General features: G+C 42.5%; 1 protein-coding gene across 8 annotated transcripts in view; it reads right to left on the bottom strand.

The window, feature by feature from the left end:
- Positions 1 to 13,882, bottom strand: part of LOC138854115 (transposable element Tc1 transposase) — a 93,031-nt gene extending 79,149 nt beyond the window's left edge. For 2 of the 8 annotated variants that reach the window (XR_011393328.1, XR_011393326.1), the window contains exons 1-2: positions 13,526 to 13,868; positions 13,139 to 13,292 (exon numbers count right to left, since the gene is read on the bottom strand). The gene's annotated coding sequence lies outside the window, so the exon portion shown is untranslated. Of the gene's footprint in view, positions 1 to 13,133; positions 13,293 to 13,525 lie in introns of all 8 variants that reach the window. The other 6 variants (XR_011393325.1, XR_011393323.1, XR_011393324.1 and 3 more) reach the window with 6 other exon arrangements.
- Between the last annotated feature and the right edge of the window lie 551 nt (positions 13,883 to 14,433).

Here is a 14,433-nt window from a genome sequence, read left to right as displayed (position 1 = left end):
TGATCCTTCATGTGGGTCTCTGTGAAAGCCGCAAACATTGCATTTGCCTCTGCAAGCAGTCCACGGATGAAAGGTATTTTGTTTTTCATTGCTGGCTTTAGACCCTGTGTATTTGCAAAGAAGAATGTCATCGGATTAGTGGTATCGGTGGTACTGGGGGAGACTTTTTTTCCGGCACTAATATCTGTATCTGCTGGTTAGGAGTGGAGGCCATCGACTGTGATTTCACTCCAGAAATGACTGGATTTGGTGTACGATTTCTGCCATTTCCTGCCAGTTTTTTTTTTCTTCCTGGCACTAAAAAACCTCTCTCTCGAGTGGCTGTGGCTACCCAGGTTTTTCCATGGTCTGGATGTTTTGTATCTTTTTGTCCCCTTTAGACGATGTGCCTGGCAATAAAAGTTATAGCACTGTCTTTCCTGTACTGAGGAGGTACACATTTCAGGGTGAAAAAGCTTACAGGCATTTCAGGGTGAAAAAGCTTACAGGAAGGGAGATTGCATTTTCCTGTTGTCATATGGGCAGGGCAATTTCTAGGGTGGTCAGAGTTGCACGCCCCATCTGTTTTTCCAGATATTCCATGCCTGCAGATACCAAATGCATATTTGCACAGGCTTGGTTTCTCTTTGCCTTGGATTTTTGTGACTATTCTCTGTTAGTGCATGTTTTCCTGTCTCATTTCTCACCAGCTGTTTATGGTAATTTATCTTCACTATTATTAGTGGAGTCTCCTTGTTTGCTATCTCCTGTGGTATTTTGTGGTATTTGTGAAGGCCTCTTCACGAAATTCAGTTTCAATAACAAAAACATACAATCGGATCTAGAAACCATGTCCTAAATGAAACAAGCTGGGAAGATATCCTAAACACAGACCCAAGCATTTGCCTTGAAAAAATGAATTCTGTGGTTCTTGAGATCTGCTCAAGACACATTCCATTAAGAAAGAGAATGATAAAATGTAAACTAGAAAGAGACGTTCCCTATACAGACGAAAGCGAAGAGTCACAAGAGCTGCTGAGAGGGGTCAATATATCTGCAATACGAATGGAGGCACTTGTCAATGAAATTGCAAATATCGAACTTAAGCTGAAGGAATCTTATAGGAGACAAGAATCAAAGTAAGAACTAAAAGCCATAATATCCTGTGGGGTTCGAACACGTGGATAGGGTAAGAAATACTCACGTAGGCTGGAAGTACGTATATTACGGATAATGTGGGAAGCGCCAAACAGCCGTGACCTGCCTCCTTGCTCTCTCTCGTAAGACTAACTAACCCCAGTACCCATATGTGAGGGGGGTGTTTGAATACTGCTGTGGTCACAATATGAATACAGACAGTGATTCACGAAGAGACGGTTGGTAGTGAGTCATCTACTGGTACACTGGTTACTGGTTACTGGAACTGGTACTACTACTGAGAGCTCGGCGACGTTAACGTATGTCGTCCCGACATACAACTAATACAAACTAGAGATGGCAGGTATACGGCTTGGGCTGATTCTATACAATGTCAAAGTACACAACAATTGAACATTATAACATACATAAGTAGAACATTGGAATGGAAGCTTACATAACTGAAACTGTAATGCAATACAAGATATAATATAACACAACTCATCAAATGAAACTCATCGAATGAAACTCAACGTTGAGATTACACAATAGAAGTGATAAAAAAAAATTTGATCGATCGATCTGTATTCATGTGATCTACGGATTCTGAGGAAGGAATATATACAAAGAAAAAGTGTTTAACAGAAAGGCAGATTCGGTGCACTCAAATCTAGACTGTTAACTCTCAGAATTCGGAGAGAACGTGAACACAAAAAAAAAATTCTTGAATACTGATAAGTTGATACTGTAATTATTCATCTATACAGGTTATTTACATTTAACCCCAACTCTGCTAGGGTAAGATTGACATATGCAGAATGGGTGTCATCTCTGGGAGGATCAAACTCTGTTGCATTGGCTAACTCATGCTGTATTTGAGGCAAATCTGAATTGGAAGTTACAAATGATACTTGAGGATTTCTCAATACCTGTCGTGTACGTAGGGAATAACGACGTTCAGGTTGATCGTCTGACTGAGTATCAGAGGAAGAGAGTACAGGATCAGGAGGATTGTCAGAGTGTCACATAAGTCTGGGTTGGAACATCATTATCATCACATACTAACTTCATATGATCTAAATGCGATTCTTTATACTGACCAGTACTAATTTCTCTAACATTATACGTATTACCAGTGATATGTTCAACTACTCGATAAGGACCAACAAACTTTTGATCAAGCTTTGGCATTGCAGACGTTTTGTTAAAGTTAGCATAACTCTCGAACCTATTTTGATTTTGGATGGCTTTGCTCGAGTGTTTGCGACTCTTGTAAATTCTGCTGTTGATTTATGAAGTGTTTCATGGATTCTTCTAAAAACACTTTGAGCTAAGCTGGTACGAGTTGCTATGAAATCATCAGGGTTGTAATTTGGTTTCGGATTAGAATATAGCAACTCATAAGGCAAACGTTTATCTACACCGTACAATGCATAATGTGGAGTGGCACCTATAGAAACATTGTAAGCAGAATTTATAGCACACTGCACATCAGGTATAACTTCATCCCAAGTTTCACTGTTGGGATTGATAGTGGCTCTCAAGACATCAAGTACTTTCTTATTGGTTCGTTCCGCTAACCCATTGCTGGCAGGATGATGAGGAACAATGGTGGATTTAGAGATCTTGTACAAGGTGCACAAATTTTCAAGAATCTCATTACAGAATTCACCTCCATTATCTGTTACTAGGGACTTAGGGGTGGTATGCCTGCAGATAATGCGTTCTTTAAACGCTTTAGCTACTGTCTCGGCAGTCTTATCTGCAATAGGAACCAACTCGCAATATCTGGTGAAATGGTCTACCATAACACACAGATGTTTGTTGCCTTGGAGGGAACATTGGAAATTAGTTAACAAATCTAGCGCAACTCTTTCCCACGGTTCGCTAGTAGTTGGATACACTTGGATTGGATTAGGGCCATTAGCATTACCTTTATGTTGCATGCAGACACTACATTTCTTAACATACTCAGAAATATCAGTTGCCATACGAGGCCAAAAGTATTTCAATCTGGCTTGTTTTACTGAACGATCCATACCAGGGTGTGCAACACCTGGTACATCGTGAACTAGCTGTAAGGCTACAGTCACTAGTGACTGTGGAATTACTAACTGGTATACTCTTCTGCTAGGAGTACCCAACTCGGCTGTTCGATACAGTAATTCTTGGTTCATGACAAAGTCACTGATGGGTGCTGGTGGCTTCACAGTCAGAATAAGATCTTCCTGGAGCAGGAATCGAATCACACCAGACCACATGGGATCTGTTCGTTGAGCATTCTTTACATCTTCAGCACTAAATGGAGGGTCTGCAGTTACTATACTAACACGTTGCGATAAGGCATCTGCGACTACATTTGACTTGCCAGGTAAGTGTTCAAAGGTGGGATTGAACTCTTGGATAGTCAAGGTCCATCTGGCTAACCTTCCAGTAGGTTGTTTGTTCTGGAATAAAGGTATCAGTGGAGCATGGTCTGTCAAGACATGAACAGAGTACTGATAAATAATGTCTCGGAAGTGCTTTAAAGACCATACTATTGCTAAAGCTTCTTGCTCAGTTACTGTATAATTACGTTCAGCCTTTGTAAGGACTCGGCTAGCAAATGCAACTGTGTTGTACTTGCCATCGGTCTTCTGAGCTAGTACGGCGCCTATGCCAATTGAACTAGCATCAGTTGTCAGATAGAAGGGCTTAGAAAAATCTGGAAATTTCAAAATTGGAGCAGATGTTAGCTTTTCTTTTAGAGTTTGGAATGCTCTTTCTTGACGGAAGGTCCAAACAAAAGGAGCATCTTTCTTAAGCAACTCGGAGGAGCAGCTATGGAAGAAAAATTGGCAATGAAAGATCTATAAAAACCTGCTAAGCCCACAAAGGATCTTAAGGCATCAGCAGTTTTGGGTGTTGGAAAATTTAGTACTGCAGTTACTTTACTTTGGTCAGTCGTAACCCCTCTAGGAGTGACTACGTGACCAAGAAACTTAATTTCTGATCTGAAAAATTGACATTTAGACAGTTTGATCTTTAAATTGGCTTCTTCAAGCTTACCAAGTACTACATCAAGTCTTTTCAAGTGTGTATTCACGTCTTTAGACATGACGATTACGTCATCTAAGTACACCATAAGTGTATTACCTATGAGACCTCTAAAGATATTAGTCATGAGCCTTGAGAACGTGATAGGGGAGGATTGTAATCCAAACGCCATGCGGAGGAAGTGATAATGACCTGTAGGAGTGGAGAATGCAGTTAGCTCTTGGCTGTCCTCGTGAAGAGGGACTTGCCAAAACCCTTGTAACAAATCCAGGGTTGAAAAGACTTTGTTATCTCCGATGTTACGTAAAAGATCACCCAGTACATGAAGTGGGAAGCGATCTGGAATGGTTTTTGCGTTTAACTTCCTAAAGTCAATCACTGGGCGCCAAGTACCATCCTTCTTAGGTACTAGGATCAAGGGTGCATTCCAAGGTGAATTGCTAGGTGCAATAACTCCATCATTACGCATTTGATTGATTAATTCTTCTGCGACAGCAACTTGTGAATGAGGCATTCTGTACCCAGGTATGTAGATAGGTCTAGTACCAGGTTCAAGTGGAATACGATGGGACAATAAGTTCGTTATACCCATCTTCTCACCTGGTAAGGCAATGGCTTTACGACGTTTGTTCAACAGAGTCAACAAACGCCTGACTTCATCTGGGAAGTCAGTGGGAGCTAAGTCTTTCTCCTCAACTGGTGGAACAGATTGATCCAGTGAAGTGGATGTGGTCTCCCCGGCAGAAATAGCACCGACCCACTGGTCAGGTGACAACTCATCCTCTACCTGAACAGGGTAAGGATAGTGAACAAGGTCAACAAGATTGGTATTAGCTCTGAGACGAACACTGTGACCAGATGTGTTAGCTAGGAAGAAATGGATCTTACTATCTCTTACAACATGTAAGGATGGTTAAACAAATAGACCTTTTACTTTGCAGGAATCACTGTCAACGAGGACGTTATCACCATCTGGAACACTAGGAACAACTACAGACACTAGTGAGAGCACTAGCTGCAACAGAGACGTCTTTCTGCAGACGGCATGTGACATCAACAAGAGATGGCATTACTAGTTTCAAGTAATCGTTTTCTGACAAGGCATCCCCTGTGGAGAAACTACTACTCGAACTAGCAGTCATTGCAAGGATAGGTTGTGCACTCAAGGCAGTCTGAGTGTCCTCGGACACTTGAGGCAATGGAACACTATCCTGCAAGTCTGAAGGTATAGGTGGAACACAGACGGGAGTGACAGAATTACCAGTGCCTGACCGCTTGGGTACGCTACTGGAGAATGCATTGGCTTGTAAGGACTTAATCCGTACATCATACTCTGCAGCAGTATGACAGATTTCTGATCCAAGCTGGTAACCCCAGAATGGAACGATCAGTCGTCAATTTGGGCATGCCATTGGTACGGGTTGAGCACAATGCGTAAGTCTCGCATGGAAGCAAATCCCAGTAGAAGGTCACCAGGGAAAGTAATCTGGTCGACAACAAGGAAGGAAGCAGTGAAGTCTCTACCTTGGATAGAAAAAGTTAGGGAAGTCCGACCTCAGACACGCAGGTGAGAACCAGCTACTCCACTAAGGGAGGACACATGAGTCGGTTCTACGAGAAGGACATGTCGTAACTGCTTATCCTTAAACAAACTAGACCTAATAATATTGACTTGCGCACCAGAGTCCATGAACAAATGAACGGGCGCATTATAAACAGATGCTTGCACTATAGGGCCTATGGTTGCATTGAAAGTTATGTGCAAACAAAAAGGTGGATTGTCATCAGAAAAGACTTGTTCCACTTCATCCCCAAAATCATCTATGTCAGAGACATGTGAAGCAACATCATCAGCAGGATTGTCATTCTCGAGACTGCTTAAGGCTTCAAAGGAATTGTGAACGGGAATGGTGTACTCATTATCACCTACTGTCACCATGGGACGGTTTGACTGGGGCGCTCGAATTCCCCCGAATTGGAAGAATGAGTCTGGTTCTGGTTATTTTGAGAATTGGAAGAATGAGCCTGGTTCTGGTTATTTTGAGAACCACGATATCTGTTTCCTCTACGGGTTCTGCGGTTGGAACGGCCACAGAAAGACCTAGAGTACTGAAGGTTGTAGAGAGCATTGCACTCAGATGTGTCATGTCCATGTATTCTATGATAAGTACAGTACGGCAGTGACTGGTACTCATCATCAGTACGACGTCTCTTAGGGTAACTATCAGGACAATTGCAATATGGCCACGGAAACCACAGTTGTAACAAGTCCACTGACTAGGGTTACTGAATGTACTATGAATACTACGAGGTTTATAATGACTCTGTACACTGGTCCTTGGTGATCTCTGAGATGGTTGACGACCACGATTTCTCTGTGGCGCAAACAAGAGGTGGTGCAGACTGAGGCATAGGTGTGAAATTACTTTTAATACATGGGAAAGTACCCTGGGGGCACAAGGAACGTACATGATTTAGGGCTGTAAGTGGTTCCATCGTCACAGTTGGAGGATTAGCCTCATAAGCACACACGGAAGCAGGTGGCATTAGTTCTTTAACCCTTTGAGGGTTTTCGTCGTACTAGTACGTCTTACGCGTAGGGGTTTTTGACGTACTAGTACGCATAAATTCTAGCGGCCTCAAATCTAGTGGGAGAAAGCTGGTAGGCCTTCATATGAAAGAATGGGTCTATGTGGTCAGTGTGCACAGTCTAAAAAAAATCCTGCAGCACACAGTGCATAATGAGAAAAAAAAAACTTTGACCATTTTTTTTGAATAAATCAGCGACTTTGCAGTGTATTTTCGTATGGTATTTATTGCTGTATTCTAGTTTTCTTGGTCTCATTTTATAGAATGGAAGACATATTACAGAAATTGAGATGATTTTGACTGGTTTTACAAAGAAAGGTGCCTTGAAATTGAGCTCAAAGTAGCAGAAATGTTCGATTTTTACCAAACTTCAAAAGTAAACAAATCGTGCCAAGCGTGCAATACACGTCAACTGGTGAGTCTAATATTCTTTCACAAGTGCACCAATAATATTTATACCATTTTTTACACTAATGCAGTAGTCTGCATAACAGTAAATCTTATATTTTTTGTGAAAATAAAAATTCAAAGTGGAAAGCAAAAGAATATAAGAGGGGCCTTGAGACGTGACTAATGACTAGAAGAAATGTCATTTTAGTGCCAGGAATGTCTTTCTTGTTTATTCTGGACCCTATTCGGAAATTGGCATCTTTTGAAATTTGTGTGAAATTGGCAAAATTGCTAAATTCTGACCACTGTACTGGATAGTTGAATTTCATAAATGAGTGGTTTCTTGCACCCATTCGATAGAAAAAATGGAGTTCTAGCGAAATATTCATGTTTTTTGTCGACTAGTACAGTGAAATTGGCCGAAAATGGGGCTCAAAGTGGGCAAAATCGCCGATGCGTAAATATCGCCGAGACCGCTAACTTTGCGAGAGCATAATTCCGTAAGTTTTCTATCAAATTTCAAACTTTTGGTGTCTTTATGATTGGGAAAAGATTCTCTATCTTTTCATAAGAGAAAATAATTTTTTTTTTTTTTTTAAATTTGGCCGACCCTGAGAACGAGTTTCGGAGAGGGCCTGTCGACCCTCAAAGGGTTAATTGCTCCAAAAGCTGCTATTTTAGCAAACGGTTCTGTGAATGGTTTAACCTCGTCAGGGACAAAAGCTGAGGACTGGACAGCATTGATAAATGATGATAAAAGTTTGTCTAATCTAACAGCAAAGGCACTCAACGATTCATTAGTCATGGGTGTAGCATTCACTAGTTCCCTAAGAACGACATATGGATCAGCTGTTTTTACTGGTACAAGGAAAGAACGAATCAGTTCCTCATATTGTGACCACTTAGTAAGATTCCTGAAGTCACGCATATCAAGGAGATCAACAACGTGAACAGCAGCAGGGGACCGATGAAGAGCTTCTTTCGCAAGTCTGATAAGACTTTCCTCTGAAGGAGAACCTTCAACTAGAGCATTAGCTCGAGAACAAATGGCAGTAAACCATGCTTCAAGACTAAGTACATGGCCATTGAATAAAGGTAACGCATCAAGGGAATCACGAGTATAACTATAGTATCTCAGTGTCTGGGTCGGTCTGTCAGTCGATAAGGAACTGTGAGGACTGATGACAGCAGCAGCAGTAGCCTGAGAGGTCTGAGTGTCGACATTCACTAAAGTATCACTTGACGGCATGTGAGACATAATGGCAAAGAAGTTGCACAAGAACAAATAAGGCAAAAATAATGAACAATAAAAATGATACAAAATGCTAAAATTGAAATAAAAGAGATGCAACTAATTCTGCAGAAGTAATAAAAAAATGTCTAAGATACACTGCAAGAGGAAGGACAACTCAATGTAAAGGACGATTGGTCAAGAAAAAAAAAATTACATTGAAATATACAAGTAAAAATATTACTGGAGACTGAATTAAATGCAAAATGAGCTGTCTTTACTCTTGCTAATAAAGGAATTAACTAATAAAATTTTAAATCAATGTAAAAAGTATAAAATAAAATCACTAAATTGTTAACTGGGAAATTTAAATATTTTCTAAGAATGCATAAACAAAATTAAAATATAATGCAAAGATAACATCAGGAAAATTAATAAAATGAAAAACAAGATGCAATAATAAACTGAGAATAATAATGCATAAAAATATCAATAAAAGAAAATAATTCACTGCAGAACAAGTGCAACAAAATAAGGTGTAGAAATAATCACTGCAGTAATAAAGTCTCACTGGGAAAACTCAGGTTAAATAATAAAAATATGAAGAAAAACTGATTGAACACTAACTCTTAATTGTAAATTAGACAAAACAATTAACTCAAACAGAGTAAAGAAAACACTTTACGTTAAAAGTAATTGAAATTACGTTAAGAGTGAATTTGTTCAAAGAAATATGAACAATATGAATAAAAATAAAACAAAGGAACAAAACGGGACGTGTAACACTTACAAGTGGCAGGGCACACAACACTTACAAGTGGCAGGGCACACAACACATAATCACGTATTCATTATTTTAGTATATTCTTACAAAATCTTGCTGTGACTGATACGACAAAAATTTGCTGGCAAAAATAATGGTACACAAGTCTGCGAAAAAATTAGAGGAATGAGACACTGCTGGCATACGAAAAAAGACACACATAGAAATAAATGGATAATTTGGTATACTGGGGTGAATATCACTGCATGAACTACAGTGACAAATACTGGAGAATACAATGCTGAAAGAATACAATAAAAAAAATGAATCACTTCACACAGAGTGACTGACTGGTACACTACACAATAATACTTACTACAGACAGAGAGTAGCATAAAAAAAAAACAGATAAAAAAATATGAGATGAGCGAATAACACTGAAAAATATTGCAAAAATAACGAGTCAAAGAAACACTGAGTCTACACTGAAAACACAAGGCTTAGAGTACACAAGAAATTCACTATAAATGTCTCACACACGCAAATGTCTTTAAATGCAAGAAAAGTGTCACTAAACAGAAAATTATGGAGTTTGGAGTGGTCGACGGTGATGGTGACGAGGGTAGGTTGTCGAAGGTTGTCCTACGCGGTGATGACTGACGCCTCCTACACTCACTGTTGTCGGAAGAAATGCGCTTTCTCGGTGAACTCACATAACTGGCTTTATCGTTGGCGCTCAGCTACAATCTTGACCAATTATGTGAGCCAAAACAGTATTAGGACCTGGTACAAGGGTGCAAACAGCCACAGGTAGATGAGGTGGATGGCTGGTGGTGGTGGTGTGAGTAGAGTGGTGGTGGTGGTGGTGTGAGTAGAGTGGTGGTGGTGGTGGTGTGAGTAGAGTGGTGGTGGTGGTGTGAGTAGAGTGGTGGTGGTGGTGGTGTGAGTAGAGTGGTGGTGGTGGTGGTGTGAGTAGAGTGGTGGTGGTGGTGTGAGTAGAGTGGTGGTGGTGGTGGTGGTGGTGTGAGTAGAGTGGTGGTGGGAGTGACTCTCGCTGGCACTCACTGGCGCGCACTCCACTCACTACCCACGAAGGTGGCTTGATAAGCCACTCTATGCCACAGGAATGGTGAAATTCACTCTTAGCATCCAACAGGGCGCACAAAGCGATACATGAAACAATACTTCAGAGGAACTTGCGTGGCTTACTTCTCTCTCTCAGCTGGGTTAGAAGCTGGGTTGGCTGACTGGCTTAACCCACGAGAATGGCTGACTGGAAGACGGGTAACGATGCACACAGCATGAAGGAGCAGGTGGATGACAGGAGACAGGCTGGATGACAGGCTGACTGGCGTTCTCCACAGTCTGGCTTACTGACTGGCTTAATTGCAAAATCCGGGTCAACCCCTCAGAGATTGAAGCAATTAGCACACGAACTAAGCCAGGAAGCTTGAAAAACAGCTGCAACAGGCTTGCAGGCTGGAGTACAGGGTGGAGGTGGTGAGTGAGGGTAAGCGGCTAGCTACGGTTCACCTTTGACCCGCCGGCTCCCCACAAACAGTCTTCTAACGTCTTGAAATACCCTTAAAAAGCTTAAATCCACGCTCCCACACCGTTGCCACCATTTATCAGGTGGGGTTCGAACATGTGGATAGGGTAAAGAAATACTCACGTAGGCTGGAAGTACGTATATTACGGATAATGTGGGAAGCGCCAAACAGCCGTGACCTGCCTCCTTGCTCTCTCTCGTAAGACTAACTAACCCCAGTACCCATATGTGAGGGGGGTGTTTGAATACTGCTGTGGTCACAATACGAATACAGACAGTGATTCACGCAGAGACGGTTGGTAGTGAGTCATCTACTGGTACACTGGTTACTGGTAACTGGTTACTGGAACTGGTACTACTACTGAGAATAAAGGAAATTAAAAAAAAAAAAAAATACTTCTCTTATGCCAAATCTAAGGGAAAAATAACATCCAGTATTGGGCCCCTGCTTAGGCAGGATGGGACAGATACAGATGATAGCCAAGAAATGAGTGAGATACTAAAGTCCCAATATGACTCGGTGTTCAGCGATCCACTGCCCACTAAGGGTCGACAATCCAAATTAATTCTTTATGAACGAAACCCAAAATTTGGTCTTCCCAAAACTCTCGGCTATTATTCTAATTCCACAAGATTTTGAAGAGGCAATTAATGACTTCCCCATGTACTCTGCCCCAGGCCCAGACTTGTGGAACTCCGTGTTCATCAAGAACTGCAAGAAGTCCCTATCGTGTGCCTTCAGCATTTTATGGAGAGGGAGCATGGACACAGGGGTCATCCCACATACACTAAAAACAACAGACACCCCCACTCCACAAAAGTGGCAGTAAAGCAATTGCAAAGAACTACAGACTGATGGCACTAACATCCCATATCATAAAAAACTTAGAGAGGGTTCTAAGAAACAAGATGGCCAACCACCTAGATACCCATCAATTACACAACCCAGGGCAACACGGGTTTAGAGCAGGTCGTTCCTCCCTGTCCCAGCTACTGGACCAATATGACAAGGTCCTGGATACTGTAGAGGATAAACAAAATACAGATGTAGTATACACAGACTTTGCAAAAGCTTTCGATAAGTGTGACCATGGTGTAATAGCACACAAAATGCGGGCTAAAGGAATAACGGGAAAAGTTGGTAGATGGATCTACAACTTCCTGACAAATAGAACACAAAGTGTAATAGTAAACAGTAAAGTCCCAGGCAGCCATGGTAAAAAGCTGTTTCACAAGGCACAGTACTCACTCTCATTCTATTCCTCATCCTCATTTCTGACAGACAGAGATGTAAGCCACAGCTCCGTGTCTTCCTTTGCAGATGACACCCGGATCACCATGGCCGTGACCTCCATCGAAGACACTGCGAGACTCCAAGCAGACATCAACCAAATCTTCGAATGGGCCACTCAAAACAATATGAAGTTCAACGAAGAGAAATTTCAACTACTCAGATATGGAAAACTTGAAGAAATTAAAAATGTGTCAGGGTATACCACAAATTCTAACCATACAATAGAGTGGAAAAGTAATGTGAAGGACCTGGGAGTGATAATGTCAGAGGATCTCGCCTTCAAATACCACAACAATGTATCTACCTCAACCGCTAGGAAAATGATAGGATGGATAATGAGAACCTTCAAAGATGTCAATCCCATAGTGATTCTCTTCCAATCACTTGTGCTCTCTAGGCTGGAATACTGCTGTACACTAACAGCCCCCTTCAAGGCTGGCGACATTGCAGGCCTGGAGAGTGTACAAAGAACTTTCACAGCACACATAAGTGCAATAAGGCACCTAAACTACTGGGAACAGTTGAAGGTCCTTGATCTGTATTCCCTCGAATGCAGGCGAGAGAGATACATGATAATATACACTTGGAAGGTCCTGGAGGGATTGGTACCAAGGGGATCTATTATGAAAGTAATGAAGCTAAAGCTTCAAGGCCCTTAATCCCAGAAGGGCCCAAGAAGAAGCGACTTATTTTGGGTCTTATATGAGAGAGGTTTTTTAAAATATGTATATTAATAGTGTAATTCAGTCCAAATTAATGGTTAAAATAAAAATTTGAAGGTTATTAAAGTATCATGTAGGCTAACTGTTGCTGCAAAGGGGCCCCCATAACAGTTCAAGGTTCAGGGACCCAAAAACGTAGGTTACAAATGCGGAATTATAATTTTGATTTGCTACGTACAAAGGAAGCCACTATCATGCCAGGACATTTCGGGACCTGTTTATGAGACACACAAGAGAAAGTCTGATAAATTACACAAGACAAACCTGAAATATAATGGTAGTTATGCAAGATACACGAGTGGCAATACTGGTGGAACTTAAATTTAATATTTTAGCAGACAGTATTGCGGTGTGAGGAACCGGTTGGTCTTCCTCACTCAGCACCTCAATATCTCTCTGATTAGTTGGCCAATTATGAAATCTTGAATATAACGGCGACTTACTTTACCTGTACGGAGTAATGTTGGTAGTGTTGAAGGATGAGAGTGGTGTGTTATGGTGGCTTGAGCAAGACGAGTCAGACAACTTGCACCGGCAGGGAAGCAATAATGGCGGCGGCAGCCATATCTTTGTAGGTTATATGTCAGCTAATCCTGTGTGAACTGTATATTATACTATTATATGAATATAAAGTCATTAACCAATTCTTGGTGCTGCTGTAGATTATATTCCGGCCAGAAGAAACATGGGAGTATGGATTTACTGGGTTACATATATTGATTTTTTTTTAAACAGCCCGACTACAGTACCATTTATTACTAACTACTGACCATCACTAACAATTCTGGTAAACAATAAGTAACAACCCCAGAACTACTTTAAGTATTTAAGTTACCTTAGAGAGTAGAGCTGAAGAAGGGTGTAACAGCGAGGTGTGGCTCCTCACACTACCTCACCGGGTGCCTCACACACCTGGTAACCCACACTGCCTCACCGGGTGCCTCTCACACCTGGTAACCCACACTGCCTCACCGGGTGCCTCTCACACCTGGTAACCCACACTGCCTCACCGGATGCCTCTCTCACCTGGTAACCCACACTGCCTCACCGGGTGCCTCTCACACCTGGTAACCCACACTGCCTCACCGGGTGCCTCTCACCTGGTAACCCACACTGCCTCACCGGGTGCCTCTCACACCTGGTAACCCACACTGCCTCACCGGGTGCCTCTCACACCTTGTAACCCACACTGCCTCACCGGATGCCTCTCACACCTGGTAACCCACACTGCCTCACCGGGTGCCTCTCACCTGGTAAGCCACACTGCCTCGCCAGGTGCCTCTCACACCTGGTAAGCCACACTACCTCGCCGGGTGCCTCTCACACCTGGTAACCCACACTGCCTCACCGGGTGCCTCTCACACCTGGTAACCCACACTGCCTCACCGGGTGCCTCTCACACCTGGTAAGCCATACTGCCTCGCCGGGTGCCTCTCACACCTGGTAACCCACACTGCCTCACCGGATGCCTCTCACACCTGGTAACCCACACTGCCTCGCAGGGTGCCTCTCACACCTGGTAACCCACACTGCCTCACCGGATGCCTCTCACACCTGGTAACCCACACTGCCTCGCCGGGTGCCTCTCACACCTGGTAACCCACACTGCCTCACCGGGTGCCTCTCACACCTGGTAACCCACACTGCCTCGCCGGGTGCCTCTCACACCTGGTAACCCACACTGCCTCACCGGGTGCCTCTCACACCTGGTAACCCACACTGCCTCACCGGGTGCCTCTCACA

This window comes from Cherax quadricarinatus, chromosome 49, assembly GCF_038502225.1.
Source record: "Cherax quadricarinatus isolate ZL_2023a chromosome 49, ASM3850222v1, whole genome shotgun sequence".
Classification (NCBI taxonomy): Eukaryota; Metazoa; Arthropoda; class Malacostraca; order Decapoda; family Parastacidae; genus Cherax; species Cherax quadricarinatus.
The sequence above is the reverse complement of the archived record's forward strand: the minus strand, read 5'-3'. Positions and strand labels throughout refer to the sequence as shown.